The 24550-nt window shown below is 42.7% G+C and overlaps 2 long non-coding RNA genes across 4 annotated transcripts; one reads left to right on the top strand and one right to left on the bottom strand.

Annotated features, from left to right (window-relative positions):
- The first annotated feature begins 6288 nt into the window (after positions 1 to 6288).
- On the top strand, positions 6289 to 9803 carry LOC138926773 (uncharacterized). 2 transcript variants are annotated; one of them, XR_011443408.1, is made up of 3 exons: positions 6289 to 6309; positions 6677 to 7285; positions 8929 to 9803. It is a non-coding gene; the product is annotated as an uncharacterized lncRNA (long non-coding RNA). The 2 variants fall into 2 exon arrangements; XR_011443409.1 differs by lacking the exon at positions 6289 to 6309 and having other exon boundaries at positions 6872 to 7010; positions 7059 to 7285.
- LOC122321624 (uncharacterized) lies at positions 6881 to 12001 on the bottom strand. 2 transcript variants are annotated; one of them, XR_011443407.1, is made up of 3 exons: positions 11172 to 12001; positions 7160 to 7208; positions 6881 to 7016 (listed from the first exon to the last, which is right to left on the bottom strand). It is a non-coding gene; the product is annotated as an uncharacterized lncRNA (long non-coding RNA). The 2 variants fall into 2 exon arrangements; XR_011443406.1 differs by having other exon boundaries at positions 6967 to 7105.
- Positions 12002 to 24550: the final 12549 nt, after the last annotated feature.

Raw genomic sequence — 24550 nt, 5'->3', positions numbered from 1 at the left:
AAACCAAGACTAAGAAGAATATGTATATAATCAGATTTAAAAAACAATAAACTATTTTCTCATAAACTGACATGTGACATGATTATTAGAAGAAAACTAATCACAAATAAAACAAAAAACCATCCAAATGGGTTCGAATTCTCAAAGGGGTGAACAAGTAGCAATTTTGCTTGCGTGTTGCATTGGCATTAAGTGGAGCGGTGAGAGTGATTGGGAGGGGGCAGTCGGCGGTTCCGACCAGCAACATGAAACCGCAATCATTTTGCACTTTTAGAGGAAACAACAATAAACAGCGAGACTAACTAAAACCCAAAATAGTCGGAGGGGTAATTCGAAGGCGTCGAACGGCGGAAGGAAAAGGCGTTCTCAGGCGAACATAACAATATCCGGAAAGTGACCAATAAACGGGAAATTCCGCTGAAGGGGCAATGTTTTTTTTTGTTTTGTCTTTTGGTGGGAACTGAGTTGGGAAAATAAGGATCAGGGGGTGGGTTACCTGGCATAGGGGTGGTTGAGGTTCCGGCCAAGGACTGATTAGACCCATTGGGAACGGAAGCAGAGCGTTTAATTCGTTAACCGGCGGAAGAAAGGTGCCAGGAAAAAAGTAACAGGTCGCACATAAATTAGACGACCGGGGAGTGCATTTTAGCTAATGGAACTACTGCCAACCTTCCGCCCCTAGCCTGATTAACCCCTTCCCGGGAACAATGGGTGATAAGATTGGGCCAAAACCGAAATGCAAACAAAAGTACTCGCCGCGTATTTGCATGGGACTAGAACGGGGCAGAGCTTCGATTGTTTGCTTTAAGGGTAAACCACAATCCCATTTGCTATCGATATGGAAAAAGATATATACTACGTGGGCATATAGATGGTGCTGATAAATCGAAATAATACTTGAAGCAAATAAAAGTGCCTATGCAAACAGGTCGAGTCAATAATTTAACCGAAAGCACACGCCATCGATTAGATAAAGACAGGCGACAGTCGGCAGTTGAGGTTTATCAAGGACTAGCCTCCACGCGATAAGATATAGACCCCATTATCCAACCAGCAATCCTTCCGTTTCCACTCACTTAAACCCCCATTAGAACGCCCCGAAAGTATGTTAAGGAAAGTGTCTCGAAGGACCGGAAGTCCCAATAAGAAAACCATCTACTCCTAATCAGAACAAAGAACATGGCTAATTTGCGGCAACAACTCGTAACGAGCATGTAAATGAAAGTTGAACTGTAACTGTTATTCGGTTTGGGGGTTAATTGGGGGTGGGTTATTGAAGTCTTCGTTTTGGGCCAGCACCGCCTTCAAGTGTCTGCCGGCAACGCCTTGAGTGTGACTTGGGTCTTTGGCCACCCACAATTATGTCAATAGCCAAGTTTCCAGGACCTTCCTTCCGAGGCACAGATTTTCGTAGTCTGTGTTGACTGTCGCCGGTTGTGCCACCATCTGGCTTTCCACCGATATTTTCCGGTATTGTTTGTTCTGGGTAAATATTTTACGGCCCAAGAAGTGCCACAAGAAACTGTTACTGAGCCAAGGGGCTTAACCTGCCCAACGGAACGTCAAGTGGGGTCGTTGTTGTCGTTTTCAGCTCCTTTTGATTTTTCACATTTTTTCCTCCACTTCGCCGGCCGCCTTTTGTGGTGGCTTAAGAAACATTTCCCAGGCTTTTCAGATTGTTTTTTCTTTTTTTCCTTCGCCTTTTCTTCAGCATTGTTCTGTTCGCGCTTGCCAATTAGCCCGATGCGATTTCGAATGTCCTTTTCGTCGCTTCCCCAGCTCCTTGAGCGGCAACCCTTAATTAATGGCTCGCATATACTCGAACATATACATTTCTCAACTTCCGTCTCAGCCTGGGCTTAGTTCGACAACTATTTCGTCTCATTTTCTGCCTGACTTAAGCGCTTAATAGTTTTCAGTTTTTGCCGAATATAGTTTCCAATCTGCAAGGTCCTTCTGCTGTCCTCCCAACACCCCTCCAACCGTTTATTGGTGTGTCTTCTTTGCCTTGCACTTTTCTTGCTCAAGTCGAAACTTTTTCTTATTGGAAAGGGTTTGAAACTTTGCTTGTTCCTGCTGGTTGTTTTTTGTGGTCACCCGGCAGTTAATCAATTTTTTGTCCTTTTTTTCCTTGCCATAGATTGTGTAAAAAGTTTAGTCTACAAGTATGTTATAGGAAAGACTTTTTGTGGTTGGGTGCAAGGGAAAACTTTTAATTAAGAAAACCTTGAAGTGATTTATTGATTAGAGCTCTCGGCCGGGTCAAACTTTCTGTGGTCGCTGCCCCATCCGCTGTCTCTTGGGAGGAGGTTCTATTATCTTGCCCTGAAGACGGGACAGCCAATGAGAAGCTCCTCCAACTTCAGGTTAATCAGTACAGAACGGACCCGGGGGTTCCCCTTCGACTAGAGAGCTCTGAAACTGAAGCTCAGCCAAGCGATGATGAGTCAAGTCAACAAATGCGAAGCGCGGCGAAATCGATTCTCTGTCTCTGTCTCTGTTCCGCTGGAGAAAATGGAAAAATACCGATTCGCTGCTTACGGAAGCGCAAAGAAATACACCCACTACCCCGACCCCAAAGCCTAGAACTTACATTGACGCTGCTCAACTGGCAGAACGAAACTTTGGACCCAGCCCCCTCCGACGAACGGCGACTGATGGGCAGAAACTTTTGTGCCAGCATTATTATTACGGAAAGCAGGCTGCCGGCCAATACGCAGTAAGACATAAAGTCGAGGAAACAACAAACAAACAAAATGGTGAGCACTTCCGCCCGAAAGTAATTACCAGAAGTCGGTGGATGTAGGTGCTGCTCTGTAGTGGCTAGAGTCGGTAGTTGGTCTGTGCCGCGCATTTCACGCCTCCGCCCTCGTCGAGCTGTCACTGTTTTAATTGTAAACAATATAAAGATAATCACAGGCCCGAAATCTGTAACTCAGGTGTAGCCAGTGCAGAGACCAGAGCCCAGAACCGAGAGTTCTTGGTGACACATGCCTCCACTCGGCACCCACTCCAGTTCATGCCACGCCATGCCACTCCACTCCACGCTGGCCAGCGGAAGTGTTGCCGCACAACAAAAAAGCGGAACTACTCTTGAAAGATTTGCGTTGGACAGAGGCAGCCGGCACCGACAGTGCCACCTTCTACCTGGCCTCACCTGTTCTGTCTCTGTGGCTTTTCATCAGGGGCATCAGGTATCGGGGAAAACTTTCGCGGGGCTGAGGCTGTGGCCGAGGCTGATTCTGTCATGAAATGTTGCCCCTCGCATATTATTAACGTTTTAATACGTACTTGCGCTGCCTCGGCCACTTTGGTGCGTGCTACATGGCCGGGGGATACTGGATGTGGATGTGGATGTGGCAGGGCGGACAAAAGACAGGGGACAGACTGTGACGTGGAGAGGGTGTGTCTCAACCACTTGTTGTGGACCGAAGCACGTGGGAAAGTGGAAAGCGGCAATCGAATGCGAATGAGACCATTAAGCTTCCGTCTTTCCGCTTGGGAACAATTCGAATAATACTCGTACATAATTATTAGACTATATATTATGTTTGATCTTAAAATATATTAACCTTTTCATTTAAGTTTTTAAAAAGACTGATTTTGTTTGAAATGGAATCTGTCAAGTCACAGAAATTGATTATTATTAACTAATAAATTTTATAGATTTTTCAGACATATGGATATCGTTTTTAAATATCTAATCATAATTCTTTCATTAATCTTTTATTTTAAATGACATTTAAATGATTGGCCTATCCAAAAAGAATTAACAATTAAATTATAAACTGCCAATTGTGGTGTATTATTGTTTATTTCGTAATTACTGTCAATGAATGTTTTGAGTGTAGCTCTGAGCCTTGGCATGACTAGTGCAGTTTAAGTCAAGCGATCGAGATAGCTCCAAATATAGCCAGATTGGACCGGAGGGTGTTGCATTTGAGAGACATATGAGACATATCGGACATACAACAGATCAACTCGGATCGCCTCACGCCAAGTTCTCGTGCATCCGGTCGTCTGGTTTTTTGCTTTTGCTTTTTGGGGGTTGGGCTGAGGCTTGATTCGCCATCGCCATCGGATTCGCAGTCGCCTGCTTGATGTTTATGTAAGTCTATAGCGAATAACTAATGGATCTGGCTCTCTGTGTGCGTGTCCTCTGTGTTCTGATGGTCTGGTGTTCCCATCTCTAGATACTAGATACTCGGACCCATGGCTACTAGTAGATGGCATCGCACAGATGCTAACCGTCGTACCAACTAGCACTCGTAGTACTCATGCATGGCGCGCACCAAATACGAAATAAATTACACTTGATTATCTTGTTGCTCGTCTGGCTGCTGCTCCGCTGACCGCTGATCTGTTGCAATAGTTTGTCCATGTCCGAAATAAACGAACAAAAAAACAAGAAAGCTTAAGTTTGGATCAAGCAACGAATATTAAATGCTCTTAGAATTATAGTTTTGAGGTATGATGTCAAGATATTTGTGGGGAAAAAATGGGGGAGCTGATCTCTTTAAGGCTATCAATATTTTTAGAGTGAAGCTTTAGTAAAATTAGGTTTTACTGAAGACTTTAAATTATAAAATCCTTAAATCCATAAATCCTTACATATTTTATAAAATATATAAAAGTACACTAAAGTCAGTCAAAAGCTTTGTTAAATATTTGCAACAAATAAGTATAAAAGCTTTGTAGATTGGTACTTTTCTATTATACTATTATATTTAATATTCATACATATGTTCTTTTGTAGATTTTAATGTATTTTAATCTTTAACTATATGATGAAATTAAGTCTAGTCTAATATATCTAGTAATATAATATATTTCCTTTTTCCCCTGTATCATAACCAATCTAAATATGAGGACTACCCTTCACTGAGATTAAAACATTGCAGAGTAACATGGACATTTTGTGATATTCTACAAGTCATTTGCTGACTTAATTTCCACTGCTCGAAACGAAATAGAACGAGCCCGAGCAGAATGTATTAGTCGGTGGGTCCGACTAGCCTACCCATATAGATTGGGGGTGATGGGGATGGGCAGTGGGTTGGAGTGGGTGGGGAGACAGCTAAGCGCGATAGAACCGCGACATTTGCTCAGCGAGCCGTGCAACTTTGGCCGCCACTCAAGTGAGCCCTGCCATTGGCCGGCACAAGTCAGATATTGCTCCGGATCGGGCTGTTCTATATACTATATGCGGCGAGTGTGTGCTTTATTTAATTCCAGATAATCATTGCGACTTGTTGCCTCGACATCGCCGCTGCCGATGCCGCTGTCTCTTTCTGCTTCTGTACCAAGTGCTGTCACCGGCGCGTTTTTTAGGGTAATTTTCTTTTTGCAATTGAATGAATTTGCGTTTCGGTCCGTCCAGCTCCCCCAGCCCCAGCCCTGCCCCAGCCCCTGCCTCTTTTTATTGTTTGGCTTCAATAAGAGATTATTCGAGGGCCAGCTTGGCTGTTAGATGTATATTTAGATGGTTGCGCTCAGCTGCATGGTAGAAATTTTCACTTCCGTTCTTAAAACGATTTCCGGCCGACCGTCGACCATCAGAGGAGTTGGCCGTGCATGGCGACTGGGATTCGGAAACTTTCTACATGACATTTCCACCTGGATGCTGGTCCAAAGTTTTCCACAATGTGCTAAATATTTCGTTTGGCTTCGCAGCCGAGAAACTTTCTTGGTAGCGAACAAAACAAAACTTGGCCACCGCCCTGGGTAGTGGGGGTAGCTGAGAGTCTGCTCCCAAGGACCACAAGGCAGGGCATTGTGCGCCTAAAAGTCAACTTTAATTTTGCATTTTTCATAAGTAGCCTTAGGTGCACTTACTTAGGCCGGCACAAGAGCAGTCGAATGAGAAAAGAAAGCCAAGGGGGAATGTTGCTGCTGCACATGAGCAACTCAAGCAGTCGGGCCAAAGTTCCCTTTCTGAGTAAAATAAGCGAAAAGAACAGGAGGAAAAATAAAGGATGCAGGATGCAGGACAATGAGAAATGAGGGGTCATACACTGTGTTTATGCCGTAAAATCATGATATCTTGAGTTTTTGTTTTTAAGGGGAAACTTGAAACAAGAACATTTAATTTGTATTTGGTATAAGATTAAGTTAAGGTTCTTTGAAAAATGTTTTTAGATAAGTTATTATAATAAAACAAGAAAACAAAATTGATTTTCTGCTGAAACCGAAAAGGTAATAAATGAAACGCATTTTATGGGGTAAGTCTTGAATTAGTTATACAAAATATTTTTATAAATTTAGGTTTGTTTCTCATAAACTTTGTCTCAACATTCAAACAAAGCATAAGTATAAAAAACATAAGTATAAACAGCAACAAACTCATTTATGTGGCATCGAGCTGGATAATAACGAGTCTGGGAAATGGAAAATGCTTAAGACTTGCTTCCTTCTATTTTGTCGCCTAAGCTGAAAATAATTGCAGCCTGCTTGTAAATCCAACAACTAGCGGCGTCTGCTGTCAGCAAAAGGATAACACGGCGCATCATTACACACACACACATACACACACAAGTACGCGTATAGATGTAGGAGGGCATACACATGCAACTTCAGCAATTTCCGTTTCCGCCGCTGCCACTGCCGTTGCTGTTGCACTCGTTCCTTCTAACTCAGACTAGTCTGTTTGCCTTTTTCTTTCCATTTTTATTTTTAGCTGCAACAGCGGCAAGCGGAGAATCAGGAGCAGCGGCGGCAGCAAGGAGGAAAGTCAAAGAAAATGTCTGCGTGAGGGACTGACTTGGTAGGAGAAATTGAAACGGACACGGGCCAGCTCATTCGCTCGTTGGGTTCGTCTCTGTCTGGCATCTGGGCATCTGGCATCCAACGTCAGTTTTCTTTGCCATTTCATCTTAAGTAGCACACAAATAAACAAAAGCAAACAAGCACTGAGCACTGAGCTGAGGGGATGGAGTCCTGCAGTCCTCACAAAGGCGCCTCTCCATATGGCAGCACTTTTCGATTAAGGATACTCGCCCTCATGTTCGTATGTATGTCTGTGGGTGCGGGTGTGTTGACTTTCTAATTAAAAAATGAAGTCCACTCTGGCACAAAGGCGTTTCATTAGACCAAGACCGGACTCAGACTTAAAGTTAAAGGATAAACACTGGAGGAGTATTACTTGAAGGAGTCGACTTACCAAAATTTAAGCGGCTTTCTCATTGGATAACTTCTCGATATGGTGTAACCTGCAATTATAAAGCAGACAATTGCACAAGGCGCAACGTAATTGGGAGATTAGTAATTTGATCGATTATATCAGATGGTAAGCTGAAAAATTTCTTTTTTTCGGGGATTCAAAAGGGAGGCGTCAAGTTTCTACCTAAGCTTATAAATCATTTTTTAATATCCTATCAAATGCGAGTTATTTTTATAGATTTATCAGGTTAATATTTATCATAGTTTGATAATATTTCAAGTTACAAGCTGCAAGTAAAATTAAAAATAAGTATTATATAAAAAAACTTGTTCTTTAAAATTAAGGATTTGAATGTATTTTAAATTAAAAATTCTTGCTAAGACAAGGATGAAACAAACTTAAAACTTGCAGCTTCTAAAATTATATCTCGACATTTTTCAAAATCAAAACTAACTAAGCTAATTATTTCTGCTATTCAAAAGAATTTTATATTTTCTATGATCTGTTTGATCTGTTTTTAGACAAGGATTGGAAAATGTTTTTAGGGCTTTTTGTTTGTTTGTTTTTTTTTTGTTTGCATTTTTGCACCAATACCAGCGATATTTTACCCTTAATTTAAGTTACATAGCCAGTGGCGAGAAGGTGGCGAGCCGCTTCGCCCCGTTTCAACGTCGATGGCTGGCGGCGGCAGTCCCCGATGAGCGGGACTGGACCGCTGCCAGGAGCGGGCGGGAACAGTCGGCGGACTGCTCCGGCCGCTGATGATTCAAAGATGGCATACTCGGAGGAAGACGGCCGGGCCGCATATCTCTGGCCGGGTAGAGTCGTTGAGCACAGGTTTTGGGACAATTTTTCATTTGGGGGACAAGGGCCGAACACACTTCACTCAAGCGCTGCGGTCAACGGGAGCGGGTCGGGTCGGGTTGGGTCAGGGGTCACCATCATTCACTAATCGCGCATATTCAATTCTCTTATTATTTTTTCAACAGCCGCGTGGCATGCTTCATGGGCTGAACAACACTTGTCGCTTTCTTTTGAGGCACACCGCAAATTATGCCATACAATACACTGTTTCAACTCATTTCCGGTTTGTTGGGTTTTAGTTTTAGTTTTAATTTGAGTTATTTTTGACAATTAAATTATCGAGGGTTTTCGAAAAGTTTGTTGCCGCAGCGCTTCTCATTTTACAAGTTTAATTTAGAATTTTGATCATATTTTCGTTATTAGCTTTAGTTTTTTGTTGTGTTTCTGTGCTTCTGATTTTTTAGTTTGTTTTAAATTTTAGGCTAGACTTTAAATTTCTATTGAGAAAAAGAAATAGGTTTTAAAATAAATGCTTTACAAGTTTTTAATTAGGAGCAAATATAAAAAATAAAATATTTTCTAATTTTAAAACAAATTATGTTTAATAAATAACTTAAACAAATATTAAAATTACGATTAATTATAAAACGAAGAACGTTTATAATTTTGTTTAAATATACAATTATACAAATGCAATTATACAAATTTGTTTAAATATATAATGATAGATTAAGGTATTAAAAACAATGAATTGAAATGGTGTAATTGTATAAATTTATTTTATTATTTATTGTTATATTTTATTTATTGTTAATATTCTTCACACTGTTTTATTTCCACACATTATCTATTTATTTAACTTGTTTGCTTTTTGGGGTATTATCCCCATTTGGGTTTTCACTTCTTTCACATTAAGTGGCAAGATTCTTTAGATTTGTTCAAAACAATTAAATATTATATTCCAGGAATAAGAGGTCCTGGCAAACACCTGAAACCTGGCACGTACCATCGTCGAAGTGAACTACTAACGGGTGACTGGCAAATGGGTGACTTTTGAATTTAATTTGGTTACTGCGATGTTCTGATTCCCCAACAGAATGAACCTTCTAACTGGCGGCTGCTCGAGTTCCTACTATTCCTATAATTTCCTATTCCTATTCCGAGTCTGGTGCTCTGCTGCCGCGCTGCTTTCGCTGCCAGCCAAGACGATCAAATGTCTCACAAGAAACGAAGCCCCAAAGCTTTTATATTCGGCTCCGAGTGTCTCGCAGTGTGTGTGTGAGAGTATTTATATAAAATTAGGCACGACTCGGCGTTTCTCAACTATATAAGTATTGCCTGCTTGGAGTCTTGATAGCTCTGGGTTTGTGTGTGTGTGTGAGAGTCCTGAATTGAAGTGTGTGTGTGTTGGTTGCTGACAAAGTTGAGCTGAGCTGCGGCGAATCTGAGGCGCCTGCTGCCTTGGGCGTTTTAGATAATTTCCTGCCAAGTTTTTCCCCGTCAAAGCCAAGACAGCGGTGCCTGCCAATGCGCAGGCAGGATAATTGCTGGCCAACATGTCGTATGCGCAATGTGGCCACCAATGCCGCAGCAACAGCAGCAAGTGGCGTCTGCCCTAGTGTGCGGTATGTGTGTGTGTGTGTAGCAAGAATTGGTTGGCTAATCGGGCGCCTAAAACACTCGGCCCAGCAAATAATAGAAGGCGCCGCAAGTTGCACGTACCACAAGACACAAGCGACACTTGAACTAATTGAGGAGGATCTCTGACTGGGTTCGATGAGCGAGACGAGACGAGACGATTGGCTTAGGCTTAGGCTGAACTAGGTTTTAATTGATTATAATTTATAGCTATTTATTAAAATTTATATTATTTATTTATTTTCTTATTTTATTCAAATTGGTTTGGTTTGAAACTGATTAAAATTGAAACTGCAAGTCAGACACACAGCTTGAACACCTTTTTTAATTTAATTGTTAATTTTTTTATTTTATATTATTTATTTAATTGTGTTAATTTATTTGAATTAATTTGAATTTTTACACAAGTCGAGGCGGCGTTCGTCGGCGTCGTCGGTAGAAGACATACGCAAGCAAAACTTCTGCCAGCGCGCGTGACTGGAAACGTACTGAATTTTGTATTCTAGTCGGCGAAAGTAAAGTGCCATGAAGACCAAGGCGCTGCCGAAGTCGAAGTCTCAGTCTCGGTCTCAGCCAACGTCTCAGCTACTCCGGCTCTTGCTCCTGGCCCAGCTTATGCTTTTCCTGCTGCTTTGCTGCTGCAGTCAACGCCTGCCCACATAAGTGTGCTACGATTTCTTGCAAGCAGAAGCAGAAGCTGTAGCAGTAGCAGCAGCCCTTCTCCGATAACGAGGCTGCCTTTTCTATATACCCGTCCGCCGCACACGAGCGTTGACGCTTTTAAATATATGTATATCCCATATAATAATATATATTATTTATATATGTATTAGGCGACGCCGGCTGCGGCAGAGGCAGCAGATAATTTCCTACACGCAGTAAGTGCAAGTAAGTGTGCGCCTGCTCACACACACAGAGACATACGCATACCTACACGAAGAAGCGCTCCAAGGAGGGAGCTCCTGGAGCTCTCGTCTAGAGCCGACCGGACGAAAAGACTCGACTCGACTCGAAGCGAGCGGAGGGGATGGCGAACGGGCGGGCGGGACGGGTCGACCGTACGCGCGCGTAGCTTAAGAAGGACTAGAAGAGAAGAAGCAGGCAGGCAGCGGCCGCAGCAAGCTGAGCAAGTCCTTCCCGAGGACGAGCAGGCATCGGATTCGGAATCGGAAGTCGGATGCCGAAGTAGAAGCAGCGGATGCCGACATGCAGTTGCGTTTGTGTAGGTGTTGCCGCAGCCTCAGGATAATATAATGCACTCACTCACACACACATATGTAGGCACACGTACACAGGCAAAGGCATGGACACAGACGCCGGCAGAGAGAGGACGCAATTAGAAAGCATCAGGACACGAAGCAGCCGAAATTCAAAAACCGAAGGACCGAAGCCTGCGGCTGGCAATCTTCGTGTCGCCGGCTTCTGTCCCCCCACAAGGAGCATTCTCTTTTTCGTTCTCTCTCCCTCCCACCATAATGCTCCACCTCGCTTGCACAAACTCTCTCTGCTGGCGTCTTCTCCTCAGGATTCAGGTCTAAGGACTCAGTGAAAACACACACATTTTGCTTACCCGTCGTAGGAGTCGGAGCATCACGTGAGCAATTCTGCGTATCAAAATCGAGCATCTGGCTCCGTTGTTTTGAGTTCGTATAAAAAATATATACAAATCATAATAATACGTATATATGTATACTTATAAAAATGTTGCCAACAATCTTTTTGCTTTGTACTTTTGATTTTACGTTTGAATTTTGTAATATGTGTCTTTGACTTTTTAGTTCGTTCGTATATCTTTTGTTTCTTTTGAGATTAATGTCTTTTTCGGGTTTCTTTTTAATTGTTCGTAATTTTATTTGTTTTTTGTATAGTTTTTTCGTTTTAAATAGGTTTGTTTTAAAAACTAAAATGGGCTTATGTGAGGGAATCGTTGTGAACGTAGAAAAAAACAGCTCAAACAATAACAAACTGATAATCGTCGAGAGGTCCTGCCGGTTGAGAATTAGTCGAGACTTTCGGAGAGACGGCGAAAAAACACTTGAGAATCGTTATGCGAGTTAGTTTTTTTTTTGGAAGCCGGTAAAAAATGTTTCGATTCTTTTGAGCTCGAGACTTTCTTGTTCCTGGTTTCTGGACCGAATGAGTTTCTTTTTTGTGTTTATAGAAAGTTGAATGTTTTTTGGACACACGATCTATGAACGGCTTCTGGGTACATGAATTTTCTTATGATTTTTGTTCGAGTTTCAGATGCTGATTTTGGTTTGTTGCCTTTTTAGTTTAGTTTTGTTTTTTGTTTTTTTTTTTGTTTTTTAGTGCACGCAAACTTAATACTTAAAAATAAATGAAAACGTAATTGAAAAATCCGAAAATAAAAATTTGTTTGTACGACGACGTTGATGTGAAGCTTTGTACTAAAAATGAGAAAAATTATTTCGCCGCGAATAGGCCGAGGACGACCGCTGACGGTGTCGTTGCCGTTGTCGTTGCGTTGTCGTTGTATTTGCCGTTTCTGCCCCAGCCAGTGTGCGAATGTGTGAGTGTGTGTCCTGGGTGTGAGTGGGCATACATATATTGGCAACAGCAACACCAACAGCAGCAAAAAAATGTTTGCCCGCCGCAGCCGCGAAAAAATACGCGAACGCAGCCTGGGATGGATATTTCCAGGGAGGCATTGCAAAGCCAAAGGCAGCAACACACGCAAATACAGTGGGGCTTTGCAAATAAAATTCGCGGCAGCGACGCCGGCAGCACAAACACACCATCCTAGACCCCCACCCACAATCGCCCACCGGGCGAATCACCCACCCAAAAACAGGATACAGCGACTAACACTAGTGCAACGGAGGGGAGCTCACACGGATACATGGGTTCTTTGAGCTAGAGCTAGTGCGCATTTCAAATACATGGAGGGGCAAGCGCCTGCGTTGGCGGCGACTGCGGCAGAGACAGCGGCGCCAACATCGGCGTCGCCGCCAGTTGGGGCAGCTCAACAAAATGGAGAATGGGCTCTGCTGTGTGTTTGTGTGGGTGACTTAGTATTTTCATATGTGTGAGTGTGATTCCAGAGGAGTAGCAAAAGTTGTTTTCTTTGACTTTTTCATGATTTCCCTAAAAGAACTTGGTTCTCCTCAAGGATAGTACCCAAAAAGGATATTTCTATGGTCTAAAATGCATTCCATAAGGTGCTCATGTAATGAGTATAATCCTGTTGTGTATGAGTTGCCGTCGGTACCTGAGAACCTCCAACTTGTCTCAAATTTTGCCTCAAAATGGGGAAGTTACTCTAAACTATTATTATTATCTCCCTGAGCTTTTGCTTCATTTATTGGAGCGGGATTATCTCAGCACGTGCTAAAATTTGAGTGCTACTGAAATGAAGCTAACAAGTAGTTGGATGGTACTTATGTTTGGAATAATGCATAATATATTATTTATATACAAACTAAAAGTTAATATAAGAAAGGAAGCTTTGAAAAAATTGAAAATTTTTTTATAAAATATGTAAAAAAAAATGCACAAATAAAATAGCTAAAATAAACGATTTATGTATTTGAATAATATAAAAAAAACTGAATATGATAGAAATAAAACAAAGATTCATCCTATATTAAATTTAGAAAAAAAGTATTTCAGAAGTTTCAGAGTATTTCCATATTTTCAGAAATCTTTAAACAAGATTTTCCTCATTTCTCTGCTATTTTAAGCTTCTCCAAAAGACTTAACCTACCCAGTCAAAAGTTCTTAACATTTCTATTCAAAAATTCTATCTTGGGGCTCTATAATTTTCATAAAACCCATAAGTTTAAGGAACTTTTTTAGAGAAACATTTAAGATCGATCGAGACGTACAGGACAATTTACTGATGTTATTTATCCATGGCGGTGTTCAGGTTCTCTCGCGAGTCCACAGCTACTGTCTGTGCTGGCAGTTTGGTTTCGTAGAGTTCAGTGATCCTGGCGCGGCAGTTCGCTGGCCACTCTGGCATCTTTGTCTGCGTCGCCGTCGCCGGAAACGCGAAGCGGTACGATCGGTCCAGCCGGGCGACCTCTGTGAGCCGCTCCAGTGGATCGCAGTGTTGGGGCTCCGGTGGCTCTTCTGGCGGCTCTACTTTCAGTGGTTCGCAGTATCTTTTGGAGAGCAGCTGAATCGGAGTGAATGCAAACATGAGAGAGCCAGGATCGCAGTTTATAAAAATTCCTTTCTGTTGGTTTGGGTTTTACCAGGGTGCTATCGAAGCATCCTTTAATCTTGAGAAGCTTATGAATTTATAGATTTTGTGGGAAATATCATTTGGGAGACATTTTTGAAGGACAGAGGACAGCAGACGACGACGCAGACGAGTGGACGCCGTTGACTGAACTGGTTTGAGATCCGAAAGTCGAGGAATGCTTTTTAAATTTTAGGCTTAGGTCCTTTTAGTTTTTGTAATTTTATTGGGCAGCGATGATTATTCAGAAATCAATTGGAGGCATCGAAGGAAAAAAAATCATTTGGTTGCATTCGAATTTTGTTGGCTTTTAATCTAAGCAGTTGTTGTAAAGGACTTGCACACACACACGATTGAATACGAACGGAGGACACACGCGGCCGAATACATTTACTTTTTTTAGATGAATAGATTTTGTATATATTTTATTTCATTTATTGTATATAAATAGTATTTGACGGCACTCAAACTGCAGCTGAAGCCTCGCTTAGGAGGGCGGCTGGTGGGGTCGGAGGCTGTGACTTTGGGGGCGGCAAACGCGCGCGCACTTTGCACCCATTTATATATATATCTATATTCTATACCGTATATATATATATATATATGCAATATATATATTATATATATAATAATGCGGGCCCACTCCAATCCAATGCACTGCTTCGCACTGCAGGCGGGCGTGTGTGTGGGTGCCGGATGATTTTTTAGAAAATAAGCAAGTCCGAAACAGAACCGAACCGTCGACGACTTGGACCAACTCTGGACCAGCGGCTACCGTTCACCGTTTATTACTCGTTTGGCCAGCCAGCGAGGCGACTTCTTTTGCTCGGTGCGGTGCGTCGAGCCGAGAATATAAAAAAGCAATGTTCTACTCAAAAGACGTCCAAAAGCCGTATGCCAACCGATGCCTACCGATGCCTCCGATAGATGCGATGCGATGCGTTGCGTTGCGTTCGTTCGGCGTTTCATCATCGCGACACGGACACGGATACGGCCATAAACGTAGGGGTAGGAGTAGGGTGATGGGAACGGCTCCAGCAAACGACGACGCGTACATGGTTGGCACCTACCTAACCACCCATCCTTCCCTAGCCCATTGCCCAGAGTCCACCTCCATCGACAACCGCCAAAAAAGCTACAGACGCGCAAAATGCAGCGTTTCCCCACCCCTCACCACTCCACCACCCATCCAAAACAAAAAGGCCACCCGTCGTATGTAAAAGCAACTCGGTTTAAGTTTTTTTCCTTTGGCAAAAGTTCGCGCGCGCAAATCTCGCATACACACGAGTCTATGTACTCCGGTGGTGCCCACTCGATGTGCGAATGAAGCGCGGCCCGATAGGGCAGGGGTGGAGAGAGGCTCTCCTAGAGAGGGGGTGTCCTCGGGGGGGGGCGTCCCCGGTAGGTGGGTGGCTTTGTTCACCAAGAAATAGAAAAAACTTGGCTGCGACTCTACGCAACGTCTACCCACCCATGCCCAGACCCCCGGCAGTTTCGAGCCGACCAACCACGCAGGACGATGGCAGCAAGGAAGTGCAATCTGCCCCATCCTCCCACTCCGCCTGGCCTCCTCGTCTCCCTTGGTCATTACGAACTTCATCAGTATCATCATCATGGTCGTCCTGCTGCCAACGCACAAATCACGCAGACCTTCTGGGCAAGGAGGACGGAGGGGTGGGTCCTGTGAGCTAAAGGGCAGCAGTTGCTTGCTGCACGTGCTGGGCCTCCATGAACAGCTGCTGCATGGTGCTGACCGACCTCCTGCCACCCCCTCCTGGCCATGTAGAGGCCTGGCCAAGTAAATAAACTGCAGCCAAGCTCAGGGGGGGCTGCAGGCTGGGGGTGGGAGGCTGGCAAGGGGGGGCTACTTCTAAAAATAAGCCGAAAAGAGACAACCCAACCAAAAAAGAAGCAACCGACTCAGTCTAGCTCTTCCTGCTCCTGCGTATGTGTGCGTGCGTGTGAGTCCTGGAGTGCAATTGCCTTGCAGCGATGCATCCTTTCGGCTGCACTCGCAGCTCTCGCTCTTTCTCCGGCTCCGGCTCAGGCTCCGGTTGCGCAACTTGCCCTCTCTCTTTCTTTTGTTCTCTCTCCCGTGGCGCCTTCTCTCTCGCTTTTTTCCGAGTTTTCCTTTTTTCCCATCTAAACTGTGGCAAGTTGGCGTCGACTGCGATGCCAGCGCTGATGCTGGCGTCGATGCCGGCGCCACTGCCATCTGCTATTTACTATTTGCAGCAGCACTTGGTAAATGAACCACTCACCAAGCTCAAGCCCCCCAGCTGCCACCTTGCCGCCTTGCCACTGAGGCACTCAGCCACCTTGCTACCCGAGCTGCCCCTTCAACTGGCGTTGCTGCTATCTTCTAGTTGGCAATTGCATTGCCTGCAATGCACTTCTCCTGTTGGGGAAACAGGGAAGGCTCCGTGGCTGCACTGCGCATGTCCTTGTTTACATTATGTGCAAGGCTCCAAAACTTCGTGGGAGTCCCATCAGGCTATGTCTGTGGTGTGCCCGTGTGTCTGTGTGAGTAAGGATGTAGAAAAGCAAAAAGACTACAACTACAACTAAACCTGCACGCACACACACCACCCAGCCGATGCTGTTGCATGTTGCTACTGCAGCTGAACGCCGTCGCCCCACGAAAAGGATAACGAACGTAACGAGGCTGACACAAGCTTCACGAAAACAGAAGCCGACCTCAAAGAATTCTCAAGCTTCTGCGATCTTCGAAACTAAGTTACTTTCCACGACTTGAACGTTTTTATTATTTTGAGAAATTTAATCAATTAAATAAGTGAAAATAATAAATGAGTTGGGAATAATATATTTATTTTATTTAATATATTTATATAATATATTTTATTATTTTTATATGGATCTTTGTATATTAAGAATTATTATTAACAAAATATTTGTGTATAGGCGACAGATGCAAAATATATATGGAGAAACTACAAGTCCTTCCAAACAAAATAGATATTTTTAGTTAATAATTATATTAAGAAAATAATTAACAAAATTATATCCTACTCAAAAACAAATTTTTTTGCGATTCATTTTATATTCTTGTAGTCATTAAACATTCTTGTTCTTTAACATTCTTGTTCTTAAACATTCTTGTTCTTTTGAGGATAGGTATAATTGAAATTTAATTGAAATGTTTGATCATCTATTAATCAGTTGATTTCATGATCATATAATAAATTCGTATATGCGATATATACTATTCCTTACAAATAACTAATTAATTTATGTAAACATGTTCCCAAAACATAAAGAACATAAATCATATTAAAAGAACTCTATCAAAAAAATTAGAAAACATTCCCAAAAAGAATTTCTAATTAAGGTCTAATGAAAATTTTTTTCATTAGGTCTTTTAAGTTAAAGATTTAAATATATAAATTGATCAGATGATGACAAAAAATTGATGATTTTAAACATTAAAAAATTTAGATCAGATATATCGTACACAATATATATATATGTTAGAAAAAATGCAAACTTACCCTCAAATAAAATAACATCGAAAAAATATCTCATCACAACAATTTTTGATATTCCGTTTGCGTTTTATGTCCTCTCTAAATTTTTTGATTACTTTTCACTAGAGTTCGATTTTTTTGGCATTTGTTAAGCGTTAGTCCTCCTCTCCCTTTTTTTTGGTTAAATTTTTTTAATAATTTTATTTATTTTTGATAAATTATTATAAGAAAATTTTGCACTTGTAAAATTTTGCGTGTAATTTTTGTTGCTCTCATAGACTTTTTGGTTGTTTAAAAATTTTCAGGTAATTTCGTAGTTTCGATTTCGAGTGTTGACTTTTGCTCAATTTTTCTCTATCCTCTTCTCTCCTTATACTTCTCTTCCTTGCTATATCTTCGATATATAACTTGGATCGCTTCCAAATAGTTGCTTGCCGAAATGCAGAATACAAAAGGTGAATCAACTAAAGATCTACGTCTGAATTTGTAGAAACTGAGATTGTGATCGGAACGATGACGAACCTGTGGCCGAGACTTGAAGAAGGAACGGGGCCAGACGATACGCGAGACGGTCGAAATCAAATTCAGACGTTTTAATTTTGGCTCAAATCGGAATCGGTGCGGAACTGAAACTGGAGTTACTCTATCTTATTTCTTCGTTGTATTTATCCGGACTTATCTGACGTTACTGACTGACTGTTGATCTGGTGATCTGATGGTGCCTGCTTATTTTCTGTTTTGCTTCTTGGCTTTTGACTTGTGACTTGTGACTCTTTCCTGCTGATCTTTGTTGCTAGTTGTTGTCTTGTTCTTGATGTTGTTGTTTGTTTGTTGCTTGCTTGTTGTTGTTGTTGATTACGAACGAAATGTTGCGTTGATTGGCGCTAATTATCAAGTGATTAATATTATCAATATCTGGCAAAAATGTGACTTTGTCTATTTTGTTATTTGTTGTTGGCTGGCTGGTTTTGTTAGTTAGTTTTGGGAAATGAAGAAAAAACTGCGCTACATTCTAGGGCCGGCGTTTACATTGTCTTTTGGCGCAAGCCGGTTTTTTTGTTTTTTTATTCAATTATTTTTTTTTTGTTGAATTATATTGGCGGGATTTTGTGGGTGCACTCAAGACGGCATCGCCTTCGACAGCTGCTCAAGCCCCAGCCCGAGTCTCGGGCCAGGTTGGCGGGCCAACGGGGCGGATGAGTGTCGTGGCAGCATGCTGAAGGAAAATTACGTATACGTCTAGTGGGAGGGGGCTTTAGTGGGTGGGCGGGGTGTTTAGTCTGTTCTGCTCTACCTCAGCACCACTTGCACTTCAAGTCATTTTGCACACACTTTCACTTTTACTTTCACTTGGCACTGGGCACTGGGGACTCTGCACTCGGCACTCTCTCTTTCTCTGCCGGTGTCTCTGCCTTCTTCTCACTAACTCTTTGTCTATGTCTTGATAGTCTTATATGTATTTTTTCTTGACTCTGACTCTGCGTCTGCCTCTGCTCCTGCTACTGCTACTGCAACTGCCACTGCTTCTGGGGCGTGATTTATGCAGATGCGAAGAAGACTGCGAGAAGTGGCGACCTGCCTGCCGACTGCCTGCCTGCCTGCCTTGCACTGCCTACTGGATTGGCCTTGCCTTCTGTTTTCTGCCTGATGCCTGCAGCCTGATCCTGGCAGCACGGCTCAACAGAACGTAACGGAACTGAGGACAAGGAGACGAGAACCCGAGGAGCAGAAAAAACGCCGCAACTTGTTTCGCGTTTAGCAGTTTTCTGTTGCAATGTCCTGGCAAAAATCGCTAACGATGACGGGCCCCAGAGTTGCAGAGTGGCAGAGAATCGCTGTCGATGGCGCTGTCGCGGCTGCAGCGCGTTGATTATGAAGTTGCTGCTGCGGCGTCTGTCCCTGGCCCTGGAGTAGGATGATGCTGATGCTGATGCAGATGTGGACGCGGACGTGGCCGTGGACACGGACCTGGAATGTGGATATGGATATGGATGAATGTGGACGCCGCTGGACGGGCGCGAAACTGGCGCGCAAAAAAAATTAATTCCGCGGCTACGTCGCAGGCAGCGGCAACGGCAACCGAATTGTCCTCGTCCTTTTTGGTTTGGCTTTGGCGCAAAAAATTGCTGCGACTGCGACGGCAGCGGCAGCGGCAACAGCAACGGCAACGGCAGCAGAAGCAGCGTCAACGTTGCTCCTGCTAATGTACATACACATACACACATGCACTGGCCACACACACATGCACTGCCGGACAAATCCAAAAACCCAGCCACACAAACACAGTCAAATACACACTCAGAGAAACAGAAACAGACAGCTAACGCGCGCTCAGTCGCGAAAAATCAAAACAAAGCGCGACGACAGCACACACATAGAAAGCCACACGGACAATGCACATGCCACATACCACTAACACTAACGCAACGCAGCAGGATGTGGAGCCTGGGCCTCCTCTCATCCTTCGGGCGTCCAATCAAGAGCAAAACGCATTTTGCTGCGCCTAAAAATCAAACAACGCCAAAAAGTATGCGGCGTTCGGCTGATGAGGTGGTTTTGGGGTGGTGCTTGGGGAGTTCTGCTGCGTATCTGCTGCCATACTGCGATGCAAAAACTGCAGCTATCGGCCTAAGTTTACCTAAAACCCAGCATTACCCCCTCACTCTCCCTTCCATTTCATACTGCCCCATCGCAAAAACACACACAGATACAGTTACAAGGGGTTTGGCAGCTGTGGTAGCTGTTGCTCCTGCAGCCACCCATACACACACCCCCCACCCGAACCGGTCAACTCACAGACAGCGCCATGTGGCCATGTTTTGTTTTGATTTCGTACTTCTCACACACACACACACAGCCAACACCCACACCACCACTTCATGCAGGGAAAATGCAATTTTTTCGTTTTCATTTGCAATGGGCCATGGCAAAGGGTGAAGAGTGAAAAAAAATTCAAATAAAAATAAAAAAAAACTCAAAAAAACTGCAGAGCAAAACCAAAACAAAAACCTAAGCGAAACGTAAAAGTTTCTATGTAGCCCCTGCGCGTATGCAACACTTTTTTAAAATACTATTTCGCTGCCTTTTATGGGTGTTGCTATTGTTGTTGTTGCTTTTGCTGACTGTCGGGGAGTGGGTGGTGGCAAAAAGAGAATGTATTGGTAAATCGCCAGAGTTGGCATTAAAATATCCAGCAAAGAAATTTTTGCAGCTGGAAAAAATATAGCACAGCCCGAACCCAAACCAAGCCAAAGGATCCCCAACAACAACTACAATAGAGCCAGCATAAATCCCTCTCTTTCTTTCAAGCGAACGGTCGTGTTTTTTTGTGCGCACTGCGTTTTTGATAAATATTGGTAAACCGGTGTTTACATACTTTGTGAATTAATCTTGTGAATCATAACAATCTTAAAGCCTAAACCGTATCGCTTCGCGAGTGCTTTGGTATATTTGGAATCGAATTAATAATTTGTCTAAATTCTATTCCAAGCATAGCTCAGCTCTGCTTCTTCCCCGGCTTATCTATATTTTCTGCATTTCTCTTGTGCACTCTTTCAAAGCTCCCGCTTCGGCTTCTTGTTTGGCACAGTGGTTCAAGGTATTGTGTTTTTTAACTTTTTAAATATTAATTTTTGTCTTATTAAATTAAAAAAAAAAAATAATAATAATAAACAAAATGGAATTTAAACTGGTCTGTGCCATTAAGTCTTGCAACAAGACGATTTCCACATCCCAGCCTAGTATCCATTGCTGGTTATGTGAAAACGTCGTGCACGCCAAGTGTGCCGGTTTCACTGCATCAGTTTCGGATGCCATTTCCCGTAGGTCTGGGATACATTATTGTTGCGAAAATTGTCGTGCTGTGCAAGGCGAAATGAGGTCGTTCATGAGACAGACCAAAAATGGATTTAAAGAGCTGATCACTGGTTTTCGTAAAATCAATGACCAGCTCTGTGCGCTTGACACTCAATTTAGTGGCCTTCAGCTGCTAAATGAGTCCCCTAAGCGTAAGAAATCCGCTGTTTCTGATCCGCCTCAGCCAGCTCAGCCGACATTAATGCAGCCGCTCATAACTCTGGCCACCCCAAGGGCCTTAACTGAGAAAAATTCGTCAGAATTTCTCAGGGATAATGAGCAATTGTCCGATATGTCCGCCATGGCATCCCTTCAAGTGATGCCACAGGTCCTAGGGAACGAAACCCCCATTAGGGTCACCCAAAAGGGTATTCCACAGTCCGGACCACCGGCACCGACTGATGCTGCAGTTCTTGTACCTGCGACACCAAAACCCTTACAGGTGATTCCTCCATCGAAACATATATTTGTTTCTCGGCTTGCCCCTGATACTTCAGAGATTGATATCTCGGCTTATATCAAAGCCAAAACTAAAGCCGATATAAAGGTGGAGGACATACAAAAATTTAAATACAATTATACAAGGCGCACGTCTTCTTTCAAGATTCGTGTGCCCGCGCTGATGTTCAAGACGATTTGTTCTCCCAGTTTTTGGCCAGAGAATCTTTTCGTCCAAGAACATCAGCCTAGTTCCGTTAAAAAAAAAGTTAATAAACCAGTGGGAGTGAGACTTCCCAATATCGGAACCACTGACCAACCCTCCACCTCTTCTTTGGCCTCTAACCCAAAAAACTAATTTCCTCACTAACTCTTACCTATCAGAATACTAGGGGGCTACGTAGCAAACTCCCCAAGCTATATTCTGATAGTTCTTTCTTTGCATCCCATATAATAGCATTTACAGAAACTTGGTTAAATCCGGAGATCTTTAGCTCCGAAGTTTTTCCAAGTAAGTACACCACTTTTAGACGGGATCGATCTCAGCGAAGAGGAGGTGGAGTCCTCATTTCGGTAGACTCTACTTTTGCTTCTGAAGAGGTGAAATCCCAAGAGTTTGGTGACATAGAATTTATTTGCGTTAAAATCACTATGTCCGTGAAAGCTTTATACATTACATGTTCATATATACCTCCTATGTCTGAACCGCCCACATATTGGCAGCATTTGTCCGCTATTCGATACGTCTCTAATCTTATGACGGATCGTGACCAACTCGTAGCGGTGGGCGACTTTAATATCCCAGAATTAAAGTGGTCCAACGTCGATAACTCACCATCTTTGTCACTTATAACTTACCATGACTTCACCGCGGGCATGTTTGACATGTCCCTAGGTCAGATCAATCATGTCAGAAATTCGCTAGGTCGGCTCTTAGACTTATGTTTTGTATCTGATCCAGATGGTACCGCTCTCTCCAGAGCTTTTCCCCTTTCAGCCCCAGAGGATCCATATCACCCCACGCTGGAGGTCTCAATCGAAACCACTCCTGGTATCGATCAGATGTCTCCGAGCGTGGTAAATAAGATTCGCTGTTTCCGTAAAGCTGATTTTCAAAAACTTAATAGCCTTATCGATACATTTGACTGGTCTGATATTCTGGCGTGCACTGATCTTAATGTCACTTTAGAAAAATTTTATTTTACTTTAAATACATTTTTTGACTCATGTGTGCCTTGGAAACATCCGTCCGCTTCAACAAATCCTCCTTGGTATACAAGGTCCCTCACTAACCTAAAAAATAAAAAAAATAAGCTTTTACTTAAATATAAAAAAACCTGCAGTAGTGTTGATTTCTCAAGATACCTACTAGCTCGGTCGAATTTTACCGTGCATAACGCTGAATGTTATAGGAATTATATTGACCGCTGCCGGATTCAATTTACTCAGGATCCAAAGCAGTTTTATAATTTTGTAAACACTAAGCGTAAACACGTATCTTTTTCACCTCTGCTTATGTTTGAAAATTCCTCTGCGACTTCGGATCAGGCCATTGCCGATCTATTCGCAGAATTTTTTCAAACAACTTATTCTCCTCCTAAATTGACTGATCAGCCTTATGCATATAACATTCAAGCAGCAAATCTTATTTTCTGTCCGTCTTTTTCTGAGAGCAACTTATTATCTGGTCTTTTAAGGGTAAAACCCATTTATTCGCCAGGCCCCGACGGAGTACCAGGCTGTGTGCTAAAATACTGCGCCAGGGCTCTGTGCAAACCTCTTCTAAGACTTTTCAACTTATCTTTGGAAACCTCGATTTTTCCCCTTAAGTGGAAGGAATCATTTATAATTCCCCTACATAAAAAGGGGAAAAAGTCCGAGGCTGCCAACTACAGAGGCATCTCTAAGTTGTCGGCAATTCCAAAGTTATTTGAAAAATTAATTACCCCTCATTTGCAACACCTTTGCTCTTCGATCATCACTCCTTGTCAGCATGGCTTTATTAAGCGTCGCTCCACCACCACAAACTTATTGGAGTTGACATCCTTTGTCATAGACGGCTTTTGTAAGGGATATCAAACCGATGTAATTTACACAGACTTCAGCAAAGCATTTGATTCAGTTAATCACTCACTTTTGTTGAGTAAACTGAATATGCTGGGTTTTCCTAAAGACCTCTTAACGTGGATCTCCAGCTACCTAGATGGAAGGACACAAAGAGTCTTATTTAAAAACATACAGTCCCGTCTGGTCCGTGCTACATCCGGCGTCCCTCAAGGAAGTCATCTTGGCCCGTTATTATTTACGCTTTTTATAAACGACTTGCCCCCTGCTTTAACGAACTCTCTAGTTCTTATGTATGCAGATGATGTAAAGCTTTGTCTTCAGTATAAATCCATCTCTGCCCAATGCAGTCTTCAGTCTGACCTTGATAACTTTCAAAAATGGTGTTTGGCTAATGATTTAATACTTAATGGATCAAAATGCAAGCATATGTCTTTTTATCGTTCTTGCCCTCTGCAAGCTACGTATTCCATTAATGGGATTGCCTTAGAAAAATTAACCCAGGTTAATGATCTCGGCATCCTATTAGACATAAAACTTAAATTTGCCGACCATATTTCCTTAATGGTTAATAAGGCTAAAGGAGTCCTTGGTTTTATTAAAAGGTGGTCAAAAGAATTTAATGACCCCTATATAACCAAAACTTTATTCATTTCTTTGGTCCGTCCGATACTAGAGTACGGTTCATGTGTCTGGAGTCCCCAATATGGAGTACATAAGGACCGCATAGAATCCGTACAAAAGAACTTTTTAATATTTGCACTTAGAGGTCTATACTGGGATGCAAATCTTCAGCTTCCATCCTACAGTAGCAGACTTTTACTTATTAACTTACCTAGCTTAACAAATCGTAGGACAATGCTCGGTGTAGTTTTTCTGCAAAACCTTATCAACGGGGATGTA

The sequence above is a fragment of the Drosophila bipectinata genome, chromosome 3R (assembly GCF_030179905.1).
Source record: "Drosophila bipectinata strain 14024-0381.07 chromosome 3R, DbipHiC1v2, whole genome shotgun sequence".
NCBI lineage: Eukaryota > Metazoa > Arthropoda > Insecta > Diptera > Drosophilidae > Drosophila > Drosophila bipectinata.
This window is presented reverse-complemented; position numbering and strand designations above follow the sequence as displayed.